The sequence below is a fragment of the Felis catus genome, chromosome F1 (genome assembly GCF_018350175.1).
Source record: "Felis catus isolate Fca126 chromosome F1, F.catus_Fca126_mat1.0, whole genome shotgun sequence".
Lineage (NCBI taxonomy): Eukaryota > Metazoa > Chordata > Mammalia > Carnivora > Felidae > Felis > Felis catus.
The window spans coordinates 52,070,164-52,092,854 of record NC_058384.1 but is presented as its reverse complement, the minus strand read 5'-3'; the positions used below and the strand labels follow the sequence as shown (position 1 = coordinate 52,092,854).

The window sequence follows — 22,691 nt, the reverse complement described above, 5'->3', positions numbered from 1 at the left end:
TTATGTAAGCATAACTCCAATGCCTGCATCTGTCTCCTCATGACACTCTCCCTGTGACTTCATACCTCAGTCTTATAAGGACACCAGTCATACTAGAGTGGATTAAAGGCCCATATCACTCCCATATGACCTTATGCTAAACAATTACATCTACAACAACCTTATTCCCAAACAGAATCATGTTCTAAGCCATTAGAGGTTAGGACATTAATACATCTTTCTTGGGGAACATAATTCAGCCAACGACAAATAATGAGATATAATTTTGTACCTAATACTTAGACTGAAAACTGGAAAATGTCAAATATTTACATGTATTTGAGTCTCTTGGAAAGGAATCAGAGGTAGTCAGAGGCTCCATCTCAGAAGCAGGTAAGTAATATGGTGTGAATGTGAACATGGAACATTACAGATCACTTAGAAAGAAGAAAGTAGATGTACACATGGAAAAATGAATATGTCTTTCAAAAAATAGTATTTAGGGGAAAGGTAAAATAAAGAACAAAATGATTCTTAACATAAACACTGTTTACATACATTAAACTCCAACAAAATATAAAATAAATTTCATACTAACACAAAAAAACACAGCATATCAATTGAATTAAACTAACAGTAATGTTGTGGAGACAAAAGGGAGCAGATAACCAAAGATTAATAGATAAAATAGGAGGAAGGCATCGCAGACAATGTGCCAAACTGAATATACAGGGGCATATCAAGGAGCATGATTAAGTTACAATTTGGCTCCTAGGATGAGATAGGCAGGATTATAGAATGAACCTGAATAATCCATATATCTATATAATTTCTTCCACTTCTGTACGGGCAGGATCTGTAAATATGATGAGAGATCACTCTTTTGATTATGTTATGCTATAGGCAAAAGGAAGTCTGCAGATGCAGTTAGGTTTCTTAATCAGTTGTTTCTGAGTTAATTAAAAGACAGCTTAGATTAGCCTCACTTAATCAGACAAATCTTTGAGGTCAGAAAGATTCCCATGCTGTCCTTAAACAGGGAAGATCTCATGTTGTGAATGGCTCTAGGGAGGGAGACAAATGGCGAGAACCTGGGGTCAGCCTCTAGTATGTAAAAATAATCCTCAGTTTATAGCTTCCAGGAAAACAAGTACTTAGTCTTACATTCATAAACTAATGGATTATGCCAACATCCATAGAAGCCTGAGAGAGGATTCAGGGTTCTAGGGATCAATGAATATAGCCCAGCCACCATCCATGACTGCTACCTTCTGAGACATGAGCAGAGGACCCAGGCAGGCTATGCCAGACTCCTAACCTATGCAAACTGAGATAGTAAATGTAGTACATTGTAAGCTCTAAGTTTGAGATCATTTGTTACACATCAATAGATAACTAATATAAACAGCAAAAGAAAAACAGCAAAAATACTTCTACCCTTGAGGTCAAAAGGGGAAAGGGAAGTGAAAGAAAGATGGAAGGAAAGTGAAGCTGCTCTGCTTTATTAATGTTATCTTTTAGCAGTCTGTTAGTAGCAGACTAACTTTTTGCCTCCTTTCATGTTAGTTCATCCTGTATTGGTTAGTTCATCTATTTGGTTAGTTCCAGTTGCTGCACTAGAAGTGTTGGATACCAAGAAAATAATGAAAAAGCACACTGGAAAAAAAAAAAAAAGACATGGTCACTGCCTTCAAAAAGCTTATCATAAAACAAGAAATTACAATAGACCTTTGTATGTGTGATGTAAATGCCTGATTTTACGTTTTCGATTGCTGAGGCATCAAATTCAAAAGACACTCATCTTAAATAAACATATTGCTAGCCCTATGACACTGATACTAGCAAAACAACCAAATAAGGACCCAGGCCATCCGAGTCCCCACACCCCCCATGAAGTTCCTTCTTCCAGAAAGCTCCAGGTAACCTGAATTACTAACCCTTTGAGTGACCCTGCTTCTTTCTTCCCAAGCTCTAATTCCCATTCTTATGCTTAAATTAGCCAATAAAGGAGCCCGGCTCAGTTGGTTAAGTGTCTGACCTTGGCTCAGGTCATGATCTTGTGGTTCCTGGGTTTGAGCCCCGCCATCAGACTCTGTGCTGACAGCTCAGAGCCTGGAACCTGCTTTAGATTCTGTGTCTCCCTTTCTCTCTGCCCCTCCCCTGCTTGCGCTCTGTTTCTCTCTCAAAAATAAATAAACATTAAAACAATTATATTAGCCAATAAAGAGTGAACCCAGGAAACCCTAGACACCCCACCCTCAACCCTAGTAAGGACAGAACTCTAGGTCCACAGTCAGTCTGTCTCTGTTTCTCAAATTTTCCATGCAACCTTTCTGTATGGCCTTCAGGATTTGTGAGGAATACATTTTCTTATGTTAAGTTCCTTGATGGTTTTAGCTGAAGTGCTTCCTGCAATCATCCATCATAAGACCACAAGTGCTGGTCCAGCAACAACATTGGCCCTAGTAGGGGAAATATCTGTGGAGACTCCCTATAGTAACATGGGTGATTGAGTGCCTCAGGAATTCTAGGCATGGCTACTTATAGGCTGGGACAGACACAATAGTATGTTAATATTAGGCCAAAGAGCAACAAGAATAATATGTAATAGTGTCCTTTGAAACCTGTGTTTATAGTGAATTCTCACTCCCCTGATAATGATTTTTAGAGATCTCATTCTCTCTTGCACTCTCTGGTTATATTAGTCTATTTTCATCTTGATAAGCTGAAAATGTGTTAAAAGTTTTAGCAGATGAATTCCATTTTTAATCTTTTGGAATGCAAAGAAAACTTTTACTTAAATCCCGCCCTCTAGTAGGGAGCACAGGGTGAGTTTAAAGGACCTCATTAGGAACACAAAGCTAAACATTCCTGAAGATTGTTGAAAAAATTTCCTAGAGGATTTATTTACTCACAGAGGCTGAATCACAGCTTTATGACAGCTTCTGAAAGATCTCCTTTCTACCCTCCCTGCACCCCCCTCCTTATTTATTTATTTTTTTAAACAAATCCAGGGGTAGTTTGTACTGAAGCATATTAAGAGGCCAGATTAATTAAAATTATATGTATGTATTAAATAAATAAATATAGTTATTCTGGAAATGCCAGAATAAAATACAATCATTCAATTTTTAATTAGTATTTGAACAATAATGTACATCAATTGTGTTTTCACTTTATTGATCATATTACTCATTTAATATGTGTCATGTTTAATACATAATGTAAAATACTCTCTATTAAAAGGAAATTACATTGTTTTTATGCAAACCTACTTTAGACAATGGCAAAGATTTTTATGAGAATCCATTTTATTTTCTTTCTGTGTTCTCAGGAAGAATTTTATTTCCTAGGTCAGGTTATATGACTGATTTTTGGCCAGTGGAATATGGGTAAGAATGATATACATGACTTCCAGACATGACCATAAATCCTATTGGGAGAACTTTCACTGTATTTAATCCCCTTTTTCAGTGACCAAGAAAGTCATTTTAAAGCTGATAACCTCAAAATATGGAAGAAGTTTGAGTATTTAAAAGAATGTATATAACAGAGCTTTCACTGACATTAGTAACACAAGCAGCAATAAAATGCTATTGCATCAGGTCATTGCTATTTTGGGGTTATTTCACAGCAACATAGCTTATCTTCCTCTAATACAATAATCAACATTGCTTTATTTGCCTTCCAAAGTAGCATTTTCAAATTTGAGTTGGGATTATATTACGTTTGGTCAGCAGAATTTTTTCTTAATTAATTTTAGGGGCACCTGGGTGGCTCAGCCAGTTAAACATCCAACTTCAGCTCAGGTCATGATCTTGTGGTTCGTGGGTTCAAGACCCACGTCGGTCTCTGTGCTGACATTTCAGAACCTGGAGCCTGCTTCAGGTTCTGTGTCTCCCTCTCTCTTTGCCCCTCCTCTGCTCATGTTCTGTCTCCCTCTTTCTCAAAAATAAATAAACATTAAAAAAATTAAATTAATTTTATATGCCTTTAGATGCTGAATACACTATTTAATTACTATTTCCTTGTTACTACATCCCTTCTTCATTACATTTTTTATATGACAGGCCCTGGAATCCATTTGGTCTTGCAGGCCACTGCTATATAATGAGTCTTATTTAATATCATCTAATGCTGAGCAAGCAAATGGTAGGTTTTGTATACTTTTCTATATATATGAGTTATGTGCTTCTCAAAGATACACATAACAGTAACAGTTGGATAAATTTTAAAGCCTGGTATTTTCAAAAAATACTGCACATGGATAAGAAAAATGTGATAATATAACCTAAAATATGGAACTATTCCATCTAGGTAGGAAGCTAGGTTTAAAAATCAGTATTAAATATGCAATGCACCTTGCAAAAATTTATGTGACTATTAACAAAAATGATAAATAGATAACTGCAGACCATCTTGCAATATTTATAAGTATGGGATTAAAGCCTCTCAAAATCAAAACTATGTGTCCTGAGCATATAAACTAAAGTTTATGGGATTTAATTAAAGTGGGCTATGGTTCCGGGCAGGAATATGCTACGAGATTCAAACTCCTCCTGATGCTATGCAAATATAAGATTTGCCCAAGCAGTGCCAAAAGTCTATCACAAAATCTTTTTGACGTACTTATAATTTTATTTTCATAGCAAGATTTTATAAATGGGGGATGGACCAGAGGCAGGATATCATATGAAACCAGTCTTAATATATAGGTTTTAGACATCTTTTCTTAATCCTAGGCCAATACCTGATTCTTTCCCATCAGTTCCCCAGAATTGTTTTGAAGATATATTTCCCATCATGTTATTGACTAGTCCTTTTATTTTAAAGACTTTAATAGTAACTGTTGCAGTGAAATGGACAAGGAGGATCTAACATCAACACTGAAAGATCTTAGAAAGTCATTGTCACAGAACAATGGTATTAACACTTTTTCTTAAATGGGCCTAGAGAAACTCTCTTATCTACTGCTGAGAATTACCTGTTGGGATGATCCTACTGAATAAAATGTAATAAGCAAATACTTCTAAGTTTCCTAAGATTCTAATTTTCTGATGTGAGACTAAGATTGTAATTCTCTGACATGAGCCACTTCCTTAAATATGCCTCACGTGTACACTATTTGTTGGCACTTTCACCCTTGTTCTGTCAAGATGTCTCTTTCATATACAACACAAGCAATTCCTCTGTAGTGCTTATGACTTTCTTATACTATTTTTTCTGGAGGTCTGTCTGAATCTGTATTCTAGAAGCAAATAAAAATATAAAGATTGTATAGTTGTATTAGAATAAACACATGAACATGAGCTATCTAGCTAGCCAGCTCAACATTATTCCAGTGTGCTTTCAAACTTTCCTATAGTCCCGGCAGTAATTTGTTTTTATTCATTTATGTATATATTCTGCACATATTTATTAAGCAAGCCAGGATCCTAATCAGGAAATGACCACCAGGAGGGTGAGTCTGACCATTAGCCTGCTTTTCTCCTATGTCAGAATATGTAATGATGCAAATGTCTTGTAATATTTTAGATACAACAGGGGAAAATAGATCATAATGATATAAATAGATGAATAAATAATGTAAAAGTTCCATGAGGAACAGAATATTTATATAGTTTTAAAATCTTTCCCCATCAATTAATTATTAATTACAACTGAAATAAATTACAAATGCTTCCATTAACTCCCACTGCACCAAATGTCTGATACTATAAAACAAAACAACTGCTAGAGGAGTTTGCATGTAGAAGAAAGGAATGGCATTATTTCCCATTTTTGTTCCCCCCCCCTTTTTTTTAAACCTGATTGCAGATGTAACTCTGACAATTTAGGGGGCATAAAACTTGGAGAAAAATTCTTCAGTCTTCACTGGCTTGAAGAAACAGAGATCAGAGTTTGAAGCCATCACACCTAGAAAATGAAAAGTTCCATTTGGCAGGTAATTATGTGAATAAACTCTGCTCAAGTTTCTGACTAATCTCCAAACTCTCATGGTCAAGGCAGACTCAAGAAGTCTACCTAGATTTAAAAAAAACAAAGAAAATTTCACATGGTATCCACCCCAGGGGAGACATAAATTAGATTGTGAGTCAGGCCAAATTAACTGAATGCTAAAGCAAACAAACAAAAATACTCTTCTGAGGAACATAACAGAATCTAGAGTCTCTACAATGTATCATCAGGATATAATATATATATTAAGACATTTAAAAAACCCCACAAAAGTGTGACCCAAACTCAAGAAAACACAACAGAGAATGTCCCAAGATAATACAGTTACTGAAATTAGCAGACAGGGATACTATAGTAGCTACTATAAGTTCTCAAGGTTATAAAATTAAATACTCATGATGAATCAATGAATAGGAAATCTCAAAAGTGAAATGGAAACAATTTTGTCTGCTGAAAGTTTATTGCATTTACCTTTATTTTTGTATAATCTTTTCCCCCAGTGGATAGAGACTTCCAAATTGACTGTTATAGTGGACTGAATACTGTTCTGCTACAAAGGCAAAATATCCTAATCCCCATAACCAGTGAATGTTACCTTTTATGTTAAAGTTTTTGTGGATGTAATATGGTAACTATCTTGAGATGATGGGATGATTCTGGAATATCTGGGTGGCTCCTAAATGCCATCAAAGTATCCAGAGGGATAATGAAAGAATAGACACACAAAAAGGAGAAGGTGGTATAAAGATATAGGCAAAGATTAGGGTGATATGTCCATAAAACAAGAAATAGCAGCACACCAGAAACTGGAAGAGGCAATAATTGAATTCTCCCTAGAGTCTCTGGTGAAGTGTGATCCTCTAACACATTGATTCCAGACTTCTTGTCTTCAGAACTGGGAGAGAATAAACTAGTGTTGTTTTAAGCCACCAAATCTGTAGCAATTTATTACAGTATCCCTGGTAACATACAGATTTTTACACTAGATGTGGAATGCTACCGTAACAAACATCTAAAACTGAGGAAGTTACTCTGGAATTGGACAATGAGTATTTGCTGAACGAATTTAGAAGCCCATGATAGAATAAATCTAAGATTGCTTTAAACCATGGATATATATACATAGATGTTACAAGTATTTCTGGTGAGAGTTCATAGGAAGTGAGAAGCATGGTAGATAAAATGTATTTTATCATAGAGAATATCTGTATCAGAATAAACATAATGTTGGTAGAAATATCAGCGTTAAAGATGTTTCTGATAATGCTGTGCCCTACACTTGCGTGGAAACTAGAATCTGTTGGTGATGGATATTCAGCTGAGGAGAATTCTAAAGAAAGTACTGAATATGTGATCTGACATCTCTTTGCTGACAACAGTAAAACACAAGAGGAAAGACAAATCGAGGAAGGAACTGTTAAGAGGAAGGAACTGTTAAGTGTAAAGGAACTAGAATTTGATCATTTTTGGAGGTTCTTGGCCTATCCAAGGGGCAGAGGATGCTATTATTGGGAAACTCACTGTTGGAAGGTGTGCTCTGGAAAGAAGGTAAAGAATGTTGGACAACTTTTGGCTGCAAAGATTAGGTATGTGACTCATGAGTTTGCTCAACCATATCAGCAAAAGTCAGTAACAGACATGGTATTATCTACAAAAGGTCTTGGAGTACATTCTTGTCCAACTGTATGGATCCTTGTTACATCCATGAAAGAACCCAAAGGTGTCTGAGAACTTTATATCAACAGAAACACTACCACTTTGGTCTGGTATGGACAGAGACAGGATGAAATAAAAGAAGGTTGTTGCACTCCCAAATTCTACATACAGGTAACAGACTGATAAAATTCCTCATCTGCAAACATATGCAACCCTTTAAGAAAAAGAGAAGATGACTCCAAGAGGGCAGCCTTGGGCTCAAAGGGCAGATCTTTGGGCAAAAAAAAAAAAAAAAAAAAGGCCTATCTATGGCTTCAGAGGCCAGATCTATGGCCACAAAGAAAATACTGGTGGTCACAAAGCCTAGAACCTCATGTTACAGATTACTGTTATGTCTTGAATCTAATGGAATTTGCCCTGTTGGATTTTGAAATTTCTTCAGAATGGTGACCCCTTTCTTCTTTCCATTTCCATCTTTTGAAATGGGCTGTTTATAACTATTATCCTATGCCTGTCCCACCAATGTATTTTAGAAACAAGTAAATTGTTTTATAGATTTACAAGTCCATAGATGGAGAACAATTTTCTCAGATGAATTATATCTAGTTTCATCTATATACGATTTAAATAATTTAGATAATGAGATCTGAGACTTTTAAACTGCTAATATTTACATGCAATGTTGGACTTGGGTTGATTCTACACTGGGTAGAATTCACTAGTAAATCCTCCTGCTTGGGACTTTCATTTTGGAAAGTTTTTTGACCAATAACTGAATATTTCTACTTGTTACACATCTATTCAGATTTTGCCTTTCTTTTTGAGTCATTTTTGGTAGTCTGTATCTCTCTGGGAATATTTCCATTTCACCTAGCTTAATCTGATCTGTTGGTATAAAAGTGTTCATAGTATTCCATTCTTCACTACAAGGTTGGTAGTAACATACACTCTATTATTTCTGCTTTTTAAAATCTGTATCTTATTTTTCTTTCTTAGAAATATAGCTAAAGTTTATCGATATTGTCAAATTTGTTTTGTTGATTTTATCTACTGTTTTTCTATACCCTATTTTGTTCATTTATTTTTTTAACATTTTTAAATTTATTTTTGAGAGACAGACAGAGAGCACAGGGAGGGGAGGGGCCAAGAGAGAGGGGACAGAGACTCTGAAGCAGACTCTGCACCGTTGATAGCAATGAGGTGGATGTGGGCCTCCAACTCATGAAGTGTGAGATCATGACCTGAGCTCAAGTTGGGCACTCAACCAATTGAGACACCCACGTGCCCCTACCCTACGTTGTTAATTTCTGATGTAATTTTTTTTTGTGATTGTATTGGGCTTATTTTGCTTTTTTAAAATTTATTATTTCCTTAAAATGTAGGATTCAGTTATTGATATGATAACCTTTTTATTTTTTGTAACTTATGTATTTACAGCTATAAATTTCTCTTTTAGTACTATTTGCACTGCAAGTTTTGTCATATTGTGTTTTGTCTTCATTTGTCTAAAAGTATTTTCTAAATTTTCTTTTAATTTCTTCTTTGAGCCAATGGATATTTAGGAGTATATTTGTGTTTTTCCCCCAAATTTCTTGCTGTAAATGACTTCTAATTTTATTCCATTATGGTTGGGTAATATACTTTGTGCGATTCCAAACTCTATAATTTTATTTAGACTTGTTCTGTGGCCTAATATATGTTCTATGCACACTTGTGAGGAATCTGTATTTTCCTATTGTTGCATAGGTTGTTCTACAGATATCTGCTAGGTATGTTTGATAGTGGTATTCAAGTCTTCTGTTCCTCATTGCTATTCTGTTCAGTTGTATCCATTATTGAAAGTGAGATACTGGAGTCTTCCAAATATTACTGTTGAATTATATATTTCTCTCTTTATGTTAGGTGCATAAAAGTCTGTATTTTATTTTCACTGATTATTTATCATTATAAAATAACCTTCTCTGTCTCTAGTTGTAATTTATATATTAAAGTCCATTTCATCTGATATCATTAGGGCCATCCCACCACTTTTTTGGTTAAGATTTGAATGATGTATATTTCTATCCTTTGCTGTCAATCTAATTAAAGTCTACTTGGTCCAAAGTCTGGTCCAAAGCTTTTTATTTTTTTCTTATGGATTGGCCATAGTTTCTTAATTTTTTGCATGTCTCATTTTTGTTGTTGTTGAAAAATGGACACTTGAAATTCTAAAATGTGACAAAACTTCTAATCAGAATGACATTCTATCTCCAGTGTTTGTTGTTTTTCCTGCTTGTGAGTTGCAAATGTTTGCTTATTTACTGATTTTTTTTGTGAACTGATTTTGTAAAATCTGTATTCTTTTTCATGTGGCCACTTAAGTCTCTACGTGGTTAACTCAATGGTTAACTAATTATGGCGTAGTTTTCCTTAAATGACCAGTATCAATCCCCCAGGTTTTGCAAAGGGGTTTGGAGACATGCCTTCAACATTCAGCCAGGAAGTTTACAACTTTGTCTTAGACTTCACTTCCTGCTTTTGCAGGGCCTCAGTGTTAGCCAGGTGACAGGAGAGCGTGTTCTCAGATCCTTCATCATGCATACAACTCTATGCATGTGAGTGGCCTTCTAGATTCCTAGAAAAATGTCACAGCTCTTCAAATCCTCTATAGACAATTTACTCATTAGTTTTTAAGTTCTTGGTTAGTCTATTGTTTCTTTTTTTAAAAAGTTTATTTATTTTGAGAGAGAAATAGAGGGAGAGTTAGGGAGAGAAAGAATCTTAAACAGGCTCTGCACTGTCAGCGGGGAGCCTGATATGAGGCTCCAGCTCACGAGCCTCTTCATGTTAGGTACATAAAAGTGTGTATTTTTATATTTTCATTGATCATTTAACATCATAAAATATCTTTCTCTTTCTCTAGTTGTAATTTATATATTAAAATCTATCTCATCTGATATCATTATGGCCACCCCAGCACTTTTTTGGTTAAAATTTGGATGGTATATTTTTCCATTCTTTACTGTCAATCTAATTAAAGTCTGTGTCTACTTGGTCCAAAGTCTGATCATCTTCAGGGCCCGTTTCAATTGATAGCTTGACCTGAGATCATGACCTGAGCGGAAATCAAGAATCAGATGTTTAACTGACTAAGCCACCCAGGTGCCCCTTGGTTAGTCTATTGTTTATCCCAACTCTTATCCATTACCTCAGACAACTACGATGGTAAAATATATACCTATAAATGTCTTTTAAAACTTTCCCTAGCTGGACATTTTTAGCACAGAGTGCAGGTCAAATAAAGATAAGGCATTTGAATGGGATCTTTCAGGGAACAATCAAACAGATCAAATAGTGACAATTTATTGGCCATGACAATTTTAAAGAACTTCAGCTTCTTTCTGCGCCTTTCAATCTGATCCCAGCAATGTGGACTATTATTTTTCGAGATTACTGCTTAGTTGAGGAACGGGAAATGTGGTTAGGGCACATCAAACTGTCACAGACTCGCTGCTCTTACTAAACTTCAACTATTTTCTTGAACATTCTCCAGGTGGCTAAGGTCTTGATTAATTTCCATAGTTCTAAAAAATTCGATTCTTCCAATTTTTGCCAATTTTTTTATTGCTTTTATGGAAGGGTGAAATTTTGGAACTCTTTACTCTGCCAATATCACTGATATCACCAAATTATACTTTTAAATATTAGTTATATTACAATGTTTGCTTTTCTTCTTCAGGTATTCCTGTTACCCATGTGTTCAATATTTTTAAAATAACTTTCACAGCTATTCCCTTCTCTCTTCTTTTTCTCTTCATTTCTGCTTTTCTTTAAGTTTATTTTTTTATCCTCTCTCTCACTCATCTTTCACTTGTGTCTCTTCTTTCTTGAGACACAATGTATTCTTTCTTCCTTATTTTTGAGATGATACTGTCTTTTTCTTCAACTTCTTTCTCAAGTTCTAGAAACTCTCATTTCATATCTTCTTCCTGTTTGTCTATTACTATTCTGAATATGTGAATTTCAATTTAAGGTATTTCTTTACAATATGAAAATATTTAAGTCAGGTATTATGTTATAAATTTCCTCAAAATTTTGTCTGTAATATTTCAGCATGCTTTTGAATGGTAAAAGGTTTATATTAAATTTTGTTAGAATTTCCTTTTACTAGTGTTTTTGCTTTATATTTATCTTCTTGTTTGTTCACATTTTATTTTCCTGAACCAGTATTACAAGATCAAAAGTTGTACTATGGGTGGGTACAAAGGATTTGAGGTACCTTTTATGGTGTCTGTGTTTAAGCAACCACCCCTCCTGTATATGTCATCTCCTATTATCCCCTGACTTGCTCACTGTGTTCCAGCCTATATTTGTCATGTTCTGGAAACATGCCAAATATGATCCTGTCTCAATCACTTTTTCTCCAGATATGTACCTTGTTTTCTCCCACATTTCTTTCATTTCCATATGTCTATGACCAAATATCACCACACGGAAAGGATCTTGTGAGCTAACAGGAAACCCTTACTGTTTTCACTATATATACCACCTATAACACATGACAGAAAATGATGAAATCATACATATTTTTTGACTCCCTAAATATAAGTTTCATTACAGCAGTGACTTTATTTTGTACATTATTATATCACCAACCGGTGAGGCACATAGTGGGGACTGAATAAAAATTTACTGATTAAATGATGAATGCATTTTTTATGTTTTATACATTTATTTTAATCAAATATTGGTTTAAAATTCAGAAATAGTCTTTTATACATTATATTTATTCTTAAACTTTTTGTCAAAAAATTACAGTGAGCTAGTAAACACATACATGATTGATATGATAGCAATTTAAGAATGTGAACTATATTACATTGACACCATGAAATCTAAAAATACATACAGTATTAAAATAGTCAATAATATGACAAATTAAATCTCTCTTACATTTTGTTTCTTTTGGTCTTATTGTTAGGATAAAATACTAACCACAAATGTAAGTCTGTGTATAAAAATTAAGGGAAAATTCTATTCTCAAATATCATATTAAATATTTTATATCCACTTGGTCACACTGAATAGACCTTTCAGTTATAAATTTCTGACTTTGCTCACATTAAATGATCTACTTTGTATTATAATTCACAAATTTAGTTCTCAGATTCATAAAAATAGCTAACTCTTATTCAATGTATCCATTCAAACTGGTTTGAAATGCTTTGCTCAACAAGGTGTACTTAATAAGTGTTTTTGTGTAGGTAGTAGGAAACAAAGTGCAGCATAGTGAATTTACTTCTTCAGCTAGAAAGACCATTCAGCTAGAAGATGACTCAGGCAATCTGCAGTCTAGTAACTGCACCAACCACCGACTTATAATGCTTTCTCTCATAGGACTGTGGCACAGGGAGTCATATTTTGCATATCATGAAATAAGTATTATCAATTATTATACCAAGCAAATGCAGTCTATTTTTATTATACATTCATGTATGCTAAAGTTACACCACTTCCAAAACAAATATTGGCTGTGTTTAGCTGGTGTATTTAAGCTACTGAATCACTGAATTAATACTTAAGTTCAAGGCTCAGAAAAAATAAAAGTCTTAGAATATTTAACCAATAATAATGTTCCCATTTATTTTATCTACAAAAGGAATTGTTACATTGTATGGTAGTTCTTATTTTGATTTTTTTAAGAACATCTATACTGTTTTCCAGAGTGACTATACCAATTTACATTCCTACCAACTGTGTACAAGGGTTCCCTTTTCTCCACATCTTTAACAATACTTACTGTAATTCATCTTTTTGATAATAACAATTCTTACGGGTGTGAGGTGATATTTCATTGTGTTTTTATAATTTAAATTTTAGTTAACATACAGTGTAATATTGGAGTTTCAGGAGTATAAGTCAATAATTCATTACTTACATACAACACCCAGCCCTCATCACCACAGTGCCCTCCTTAGTAACCATCAGCCACCTAGCCCACCTCCCACCCTTCTCTCTCCATTAGCCCATAGTTTGTTCTTTATCATTAAGAGTCTCTTGTGGTTTGTTTCTCTCTCTTTTCTCCCCCACCATTCCCATATTTTCATCTGTTTTGTTTCTTAAATTCCACATGTGAGTGAAATCATATAGTATTTGTCTGTCTCTGACTGACTTATTTTGCTTAGCATAATACATTCTAGCTCCATCCACGTCATTGTAAATGCCAAGATTTCATTCTTTTTGATGGCTGAGTAATATTCCATTATGGACACACACACACACACACACACACACACACACACACAAACATATATATATGTATATATACACACTGGATCATAAGGTAGTTTTGTTCATTGTGGTTTTGGTTTGTATTTCCCTGATGATCAGTTATGCTGATTATCTTTACATGTGTCTGTTGGCCATCTGTATGTCTTCTTTGGAAATGTCTATTCAAGCCTTCTGCCCATTTTTTAATCAGGTTATTTGTTTTTTCAATATTAAGTTGTGTACATTCTCTATATATTTTGAATATTAACTTCTTATCAAATGGATTATTTTCCAATAACCTCTCCCATTAAGTAAATTTCTTTTTGTTTTGTATGATTTCCTTCACTGGAAAAGATGCTTTTTATTTTGCTGTAATCCCATTTGTTCATTTCAGGTTTTGTTGCCCTTGCCTGAGGAGACTGGTCCAAAACAACAACAACAACAACAACAACAACAACAACAACAACAACAAAAATTGCTAAGAACAATGTCGAAGAGAGCATTGCTTATATTTCCTCTAGGAGTTTTATGGTTTTACATCTTACATTCAAGTCTTTAATCCATTTTGAATTTATTTTTGTATACAGTTTAAAAGATTGGTCCAGTTTCATTCTTTTGCATGTAACTATTTTTCCCAACACCACTTATTGAAGAGACTGTCTTTTCTGTATTGTATATCGTTGCCTCCTTTGTCATAGATTAATGATCAGATATGTGTAGGTTTATTTCTGGGCTACAGCTCTACTCTATTCCATTGCCCTATGTGTCCATTTTCATACCAGTAGCATACTGTCTTGATTATTACAGCTTTTGTAGTATAGTTTGAAATCAGGGAGTGTGATGCTTCCAGCTTTGTTCTTTCTCCAGATTACTTTGGTTATTTGGGGTCTTTTAAGTTTCCACAAAAATTTTAGGATACTTCATTGTATTTCTGTGAAAAATGTGATTGGTATTTGGATGGGTATTGCATTGAATCCATAGATTACTTCGGGTAGTATGGACATTTTAACAACATTAATTCTTCCAATCCATGAGCGCAGACTATCTTTCCATTTATTGGTGTCATTGAATAACTTTTTAAATAATACCTATGAGGCAATAGAAAGAAACTGTCCTGCCAGCCACATCTTCTTTAAGATCTCTTTCATTAAGACACCCAGCCTTCCACATCTCACCACAGAAACCCAAAATCTGCCTAATTTTGTTTTCCTCATGTTCCCTACCAACTCCTCCCTGCTGTAAATAGGTATGTCTTGTCTCATGTTCTCAACAACATTCCTGTTTACTGTTAAGAAGAGCAAAACATTATAAGCTATTTGATGTTCAAATTTAATAATATGCCATAAAATTAATATTTAATATTAATCTAACCTTTTGGGGGGTATGGATCCTTTAAGATCTCCGCCAATATTACGTATGTATCAGCAAGCTAATATACATAAAACAATGCAACTGTCTCATAGTCTCATGTCAGTTCCTTTGTTCCTTGCCTCACCCTCCCACTTTGCCCTTTAGCAACACCAAATAATTGTAATTCCCTGAAAGCACTAAGGTATCTTCATCCTTCTTGCACTTCGATATATTACTCCCTGTGCCTGGAGTACTCTTGCATTTCTTTTCTGCTAGGTTAATTTACTCATTTTCAGATTCTGTCTGGAAAAGTCATTCACCTAGAAAGACTTCCATAGCCTCCTTCCATCCCTCCACTAAGTTACTTGCACTATATTGCAGCATCCTGTTTACATGTCTGTCTCTCCCATTAGGGCCATTATGTGGCTCTGTTACTTTTTTTTATTTTTTCTCTTTTAGTCACAAGACTAGCAATGTCGCAGGTAGTGGCAACTCCCTCAGCCAAGCCACAAAGTGAAGATATGCAAAGAATAGTGATGGGCATGCCAATTGAGTGACAAATCAATCTTTGTTTTTATAAGGAATTGAAATTTTGGAATAGGCTCTTGTTATAATTTATGTTAGCCTAAGATGACTGATACAGCAAAACATATTTTGAATTAGTTTACTCACTTAGAAAATAACTTCATAATTTATTGTTATTTAAACAAAATTGTATATACCCAAAGATGTTAACATTATCATAAAATGATTTGCTACTTCACCTCAAAAACTGTGTAAATCAAACTCCACATTTAATATTTACAATGTTATTGAAGGCTTCTATAGACTCAGTAGAGAAAGAGAGAGAAACACAGAGAAAAAGAAAAGATATTGAGAGAGAGAGTTTGAGAACACTTAAGACAATTTCTAGGAATAAAATTCTAATAAAAAAAAGAATCATATACTATAATAGTCAAGAGGAGCATAGGTAACAGGGTGACTGAAAATAATATGGTTTTCTGGATGGAATTCTGGAACAGAAAAAGCACATTTGATAATAAGCTATAGAAAATCTGAATAAGCTGGGCGCCTGGGTGGTTTAGTCGGGTAAGCATCCTACTCTTCATTCAGCTCTGGTCATGATGTCACAGTTCCTAAATGGCGTCCTGCTTTGGGCTTCAAGCTGACAGTGTGTTTGGGTTTCTCTCTCTCCTCTCTCTCTGCCCCTCCCCACGCTTGTAGTCTCTCTCTCTCTCTCTCAAAATAAATAAACATTAAAAAAATCTGGATAAGCAAATTTGAATAAAATGTGTATTTCAGTTAATAATAACATATGAATAGTGATTCATTAATTGTGGCAAATGTGCTATCCTAGTATAAGATACCATTCATAGGCAAAAATGAATGTGAGGTATATGGAGACCCTTTATCTGCACAATTTTTCTATAATTCTAAAATTGTTTTAAAGTTTAAAATGGAGGCACTAAACAAAGATAAAAAATTAGAAGAGAATGTTTAAGTACTTTATATAATAAATATTTTGATGAATTACATAATAATGTAATAGAGTTAAATATGTGTTTGAAAGACATTTGTTGACATCTAAGTTTTTACATTTTTTAAATCCATGATTATAGAAGTTCTTTTCAGGCATTATCTAAAATATGAACTCATGGGAAAATATTTTCAAAGTTAAAATAACTTATGAACATATACTGTAGAAAAAAATAAGAGAATATTTAATGTTACATGTATCTTTCTATAATTAATTTATAAATTTTTCTACTGGGAAAATATTTTGTAGTTTTTTAAACAATTCTAATTATAATTTTCGATATTTTCACGAGGTCACAAATCACTTTCCTTTTTAAAACTTTACATCTCCACTGATAATTTTTTAGCCCATAATATCCCCAAAAGACTAATTAAATGAAAAGTCAAATAACATTTTCTCTAATATATTCAAAAGTACATATAAATATTTCAGGTAGAGGGAACAATTTTATATAAAATGATGAATTTTTAAATGGATTAATCTTTCTTTTAATTATAATTTTACTTTATAATTATAATTTTACATTATAATTATAAAATTATAATGATAATTGGTTGAATTATCTCTTGAGTCTGAACTGAAAAATGTACTACCATAGATTATATCTTCATTAGTTACTTTTTCTTTTTTGTCTTTTCAATCGTAATCTTTTACATGAATTAAAATATTTTCCTTCAAAATGCATTTTAAATTGAGCCAAAATTTTCCTTATAAAATGATTTATATATAAGCCAAACACTATTTTTCAGAAGTTCTCTCTTTTAAATATTTACGTCTTCTATTTGTTTCTCTCTGTCCATTTGGCAGTGCTGTCTAAAACAGTTACACCATAGTAATTAACAAATATACTAACATAATGAAATATAAAAGTCCTTTACATTGGCTTACAGTTTAAATGTCAACTTAAGAACCTTTAAGCATAGTGAAAAATAAGCCATTTTGTGGAGGGGTGGACACCTGATGCAGGTGTGGTAAGATGAAAGGAATATAGCAACTTTCTTAGTAAAAGTGTTATTAACATTTAAAAGAAAATAGACCCTTATTAAACTTTCTGAAGTAAAATATATTTTCATTTTTGATGATAACATTTTGACCCAAACCAGTGCAAAGCAGAGTTTGTAAGCTTTATATGGAATAAAGCAATACTGTTCTGAATAACAAATATCTAATCTTAATCCCTGAATTACATTGCCATGTGTTACTGAGTAAGTTACACTCTCAGGTCATCTCTTTCCATCATGAAATTAAAATATTGGCATATTTAATTTATAAGTTGTCTATTAACTCTACAGAGTTTAACATGTCTTTTATTTTCGATTAACCTGTTTGTTTAAATATTAATTTTATTTTCCGATATAAATCTTCTTTATATTCCTAAAGAAATTTTACTTGCCACTTGTAGCTTATACATTCAATTGAATTGTTGAGTTTTGTTTTCTAGGAATTTGTGCCTTTGTTTATGAGTGAAATTTGTAAGAATAACTTTCAACATTTATACTATCTCACTATACCTCAATAGCATAATCTCATCAGAATCAATAGCTTGTTATGGTAGTGCTTCTTAGGAAAACAAATCTTATTTTTGATTCCTAGATAACCTTGGATTAGCTCTGAGAACTGGGCTGAATACTTTAATTGGACGAACCAGTTTATTAGTTTTTGTGTTATGGTTTACTGAACTTTGTTACAAGCCAATTGAATTCATTCAACATTTAGCACTCCTTGCTAATTGTATTCTGATATTTTTATGAGTCTATAATTGTTATCTTGGTCAGAATCTGGCACGTGGCAGCACCTAATCCGAGAGGGCACTGGAAAATAACATCTCTCAGATGCAATTGGCCTACCCTAAATTAAGAGTTCCATTAATTTGAGGGAGAAGGGGGTAATACTTTGTTAAGAGTTAACATTCTCTGAAATGCTTATTTAAGTAAATATTTGAGATTATGCCCTTCTTTAAGAAATTATAAAGACAAATCACAGCATGGCTCATACTCTTTTTACTTTAATTACCTCCTAAACTAGAAGTCTATATTTTATTATATATTTATTTTATTATACATTATTTTATTATATATTATTATTATATATCATATATGTTTCAGACTAACACCAAAATAAGTTAAAGTTACTATGTTAATATCAGACTACAGAGATTTCATAGCAACAATATTACCAAGGAAAAACATCATTTCATAATAATAGAGTCAATTAAAAAGCACACAGCAATCCTCATTTTTATGTGCCTGCTAACAGAATTTCATAATGAGTAAAGCAATAAAAAGTTAGAACTGAAAAAATATATACAAATTCACAAGTTCAAAATTATGCAAAGTGGCACAATGTTGCTAGTAAGTTGAATGTGATAAGTAAGGAAACAATTATAACTAATAAATCAGTAATAACAATAAAGTAATAAAAAGTAATCCTAAAGAAGTAAAAAAAAAAGGAAAACATGGGGCACATTAAAAAACATAGCAAGATGTTAATTTAAACCTAACTCTGTCAATAATATTAACTATAGTTGAAATGCCCCAAATTTAAAGAGCTTATCCAGCTGCATGAAAAACAAGACCTAAATATATGCTACATATAATAAAGCCACTTTATGTGTAGAGATACCACCGGATGAAAGGTAAAGGATAGGAAAAGTTGTAATTGGATAGCACTGGTCAAAAGGAAGGGGGACTAACTACATTGAAAATAAAGACTTTAGAGCAGAAATATTGTGAAAGACAAGGGCACCTAGGAGACTCAATTGGTTAAGTGTCATACTCTTGATTTCAGCTCAGGTCATGATCCCATGGTTCATGGATTCCAGTGCTGACAGGGTAGAGCCTGCTTAGGATTCTCTCTCCCTCTCTCTGCCCCTACCCCATACCTGTGTAACCTCTCTTAAAATAAACATTTAAAAAATATATTGTGAAAACAAAAAAAATTCTGTTTCCTATTGGTAAAGGGGAAATTCATCAAGAGGAATTAGCAATCTTCAAAATAATGTACCTAATAAGAAACAGAATTTAGAAATACATGAAGAAAAACTTGACATGACTTAGAGGAGAAATAAACAAACATAATTATAGTTGAAGATTTTGATAACTCTCCTTCAACAATTTATAAGTCTAGTAGACAGAAAATCAGTAAAAATATATAAAAATTCATCAGTGCTATTAGCCAACTTGAACTAATTGACATTTATGGAATAATCCACTTAACAACAACATAAAATATATTATTTTCAAGTTGCACATGAAACATTTACCTAATAAACTTTTTGTGGGCCATAAAACAAGTCTCAATAAATGTAAAAAGAATCAATATATACAAAGTATATCCTTTGACCTTAATGAAATTAAATTAGAAATCAATAATTAAAAGATGTATGAATATTCTCATAATATATGTATTGGGTTTTTAAATTAATTTTTCTAATTTTATCCTGAAGGCACACAGAAGTATTATGTATCAGAGACAGATTTTTTATTAATTACCTACAGTGAAAACCTATAGTTCTTCATTTTCCCTACCCTAATATGACTTAAGCAACTTCATGAAAACCAGGTCAAATGTCCTACATGACTAGCCAGGTAGTCTATAGGTATGGGATAAAAAAATAAGTAAATCCTTTCCATTAATATGCAGGAGAGAGGCATCTGACATGCCCTCCATAAAGGAAAGAAAAAAATAGTTTTTCTTTATTGATATGGGATGGAAATATGTCTTTCCAAGGGCCAGACTTAGACATGTCTTTAAATTCCTGGGCCTCATTCCTCCTTGAAATATAAATATCTAGGAAGGCAATATTCTGATATAAGGAGCTAACTCTGATGTCTATCAAGAATGTAACCATTTATCTTTTGAATAGCTTAAATGAGTCTTATTATTCTTTTGGATCAGAGCATTAACTAGATAAATGGCTACAAATATAATTCCCAATGTATGTGAAGAGTCTCAAAGGGCTAGAGCTTTTTACAGGAGCATTAAAAAATTCAAAGAGGTTTTATTTTCCCTAGATTATGGAAATTAAACAACAACCTTTTAAATACCTCTTGAGTCAAAGATGAATTGAAAAGAAATTTACAAACATATTAATTGATGACAAAAATCCCTCACAACATATCAATATTTATTTGAAACTGGTAAAGCAAGATCTAAAGAGAAATTTACAGCACCAAACACCTGTTAGAGAAGAATAAAGGACCCAAACAATGAGCACAGCTCTATATTCCAATGCTATACGCAATAAGAACAAATGAAATCCAACAAAAGTAGATGAAAGGAAATAATGAAAATCGGAATAGATATCAATAAAATGTAAAACATAGAACAAAATTTTTAAAAAATCAATGAAACCAAAACTGTTTTTTTGGAATCAATAACATGAATAAAACTCTAGCCAGACTGGTCAGGAAAACAAGGGAAAAACACACAAACTGCCAATATCAGTAACAGAAGAGATGATATCATTAAGATTCTACAGAAATTAAAAGATAAAAAAGTGGTTACTATGAACAAACTTATGACAATAAATTTAAAAACTTAGATGTGTCCTTTATAAGACACAGACTACCAAAATTCACTCAAGAAGGCAGAAATAATATAAATAACCCTACAACTATTACAGAAATTGAAAAGAAAATTTCAGCCCCAGATGGCTTCACTATTGAATTCTACTGAAGATTTAAAGGAGAAATAAGGGCAGTTCTATCAAATTGCTCCCAGAATATTGGAGAGGAGAGAATAATACCCAACATATTCTATTATGTCAGCATTATCCTGATGCCAAACAAGATAAAAATATTGCAAGAAAAGAAAACTACAGAGTAATATCCTGTGTGAATACAGATGCAAAAAATTCTTAAGAAAATTTTAACTATCCAAATTCAACAATATATAAAGAGGATAATATATTATGGTCAAGTAGTGTTTATCCCAGGAAATGAAAAACCTATATCCCTACAAAGACATGTGTATGAATGTTCATAGCAACTTTACTTTTAATTACCCCAAACTGAAAATGGCCCAAATGTCCATCTATTCACAAATAGATACATATAATATTATATAAACATACAATAGAATGCTGGTCAAAATAAAAAGTAAGGGATTACTACTAAATATAAAACATTGAAGAATCTCAAAATAATTATGCTGATTGAAAGAATCTGTACAACAGCAACAAAATGAGTGCATAGTATATGATTCAACTTCTATAAAATCTAGAAAATATAATCTAGTCTATAATGAGAGACTAAATATACGGTTGCCTGAGAAGAAGTTAGACAGGAAGGGTAAAATGTGAGGGATAAAATAGTTGGTGAGAAAACTTTCAGGGTGATGTATTTCCTCATTATCTTGATTATGGTGATGGTTTCAAGGGTGTTTATACATTTCAAACATATAAAATTTGTACTTTTGGTAGATGCATTATATTATACAACATGACTGTTTATAAAAATATTGACATAGGTTAGAAATGTATCTGGATTAGTTTCTCTATGAAATTTAACCAAAATTGATGGAAAGTGGTCAGTAGATTAAACAGAAAATAAGTGAGAAGGATGTATGGATGTATGTATTTGGATGAATGAAATGTGTATACCAATAGAAAAAATTTATTAAGAATGTGAAATGTAACATATAGGAATAATTAATAAAAAGAGAAGCAATACCAGGAGAGACGAAACCCAGAGCAATATTGAAATTTACTTTGAACAGGAAGATGGAAACCACTTCTTGAAAATGCTAGAATGGTAGGAATGGTAGGATAACAGTGTTCCTAAATAAATAAATAAATAAATAAATAAATAAATAAATAAATAATCTTTGGGGAATGATCAGGATGACAAAACAAAAAAACAAAAATTAAGGTCTGATACACACTTTTTTCTGACATCTATTTTTCTTATGGCCCCTCTTAGATTGCTTATTAGATTGCACACAAACACATAAATAAAAAGCA

At 32.9% G+C, this 22,691-nt stretch overlaps 1 long non-coding RNA gene across 1 annotated transcript in view; it reads right to left on the bottom strand.

Moving 5' to 3' along the window:
* LOC123382941 overlaps nt 1-22,691 on the bottom strand; it is a 111,066-nt gene that overhangs the window by 14,666 nt on the left and 73,709 nt on the right. The window lies entirely within an intron of this gene.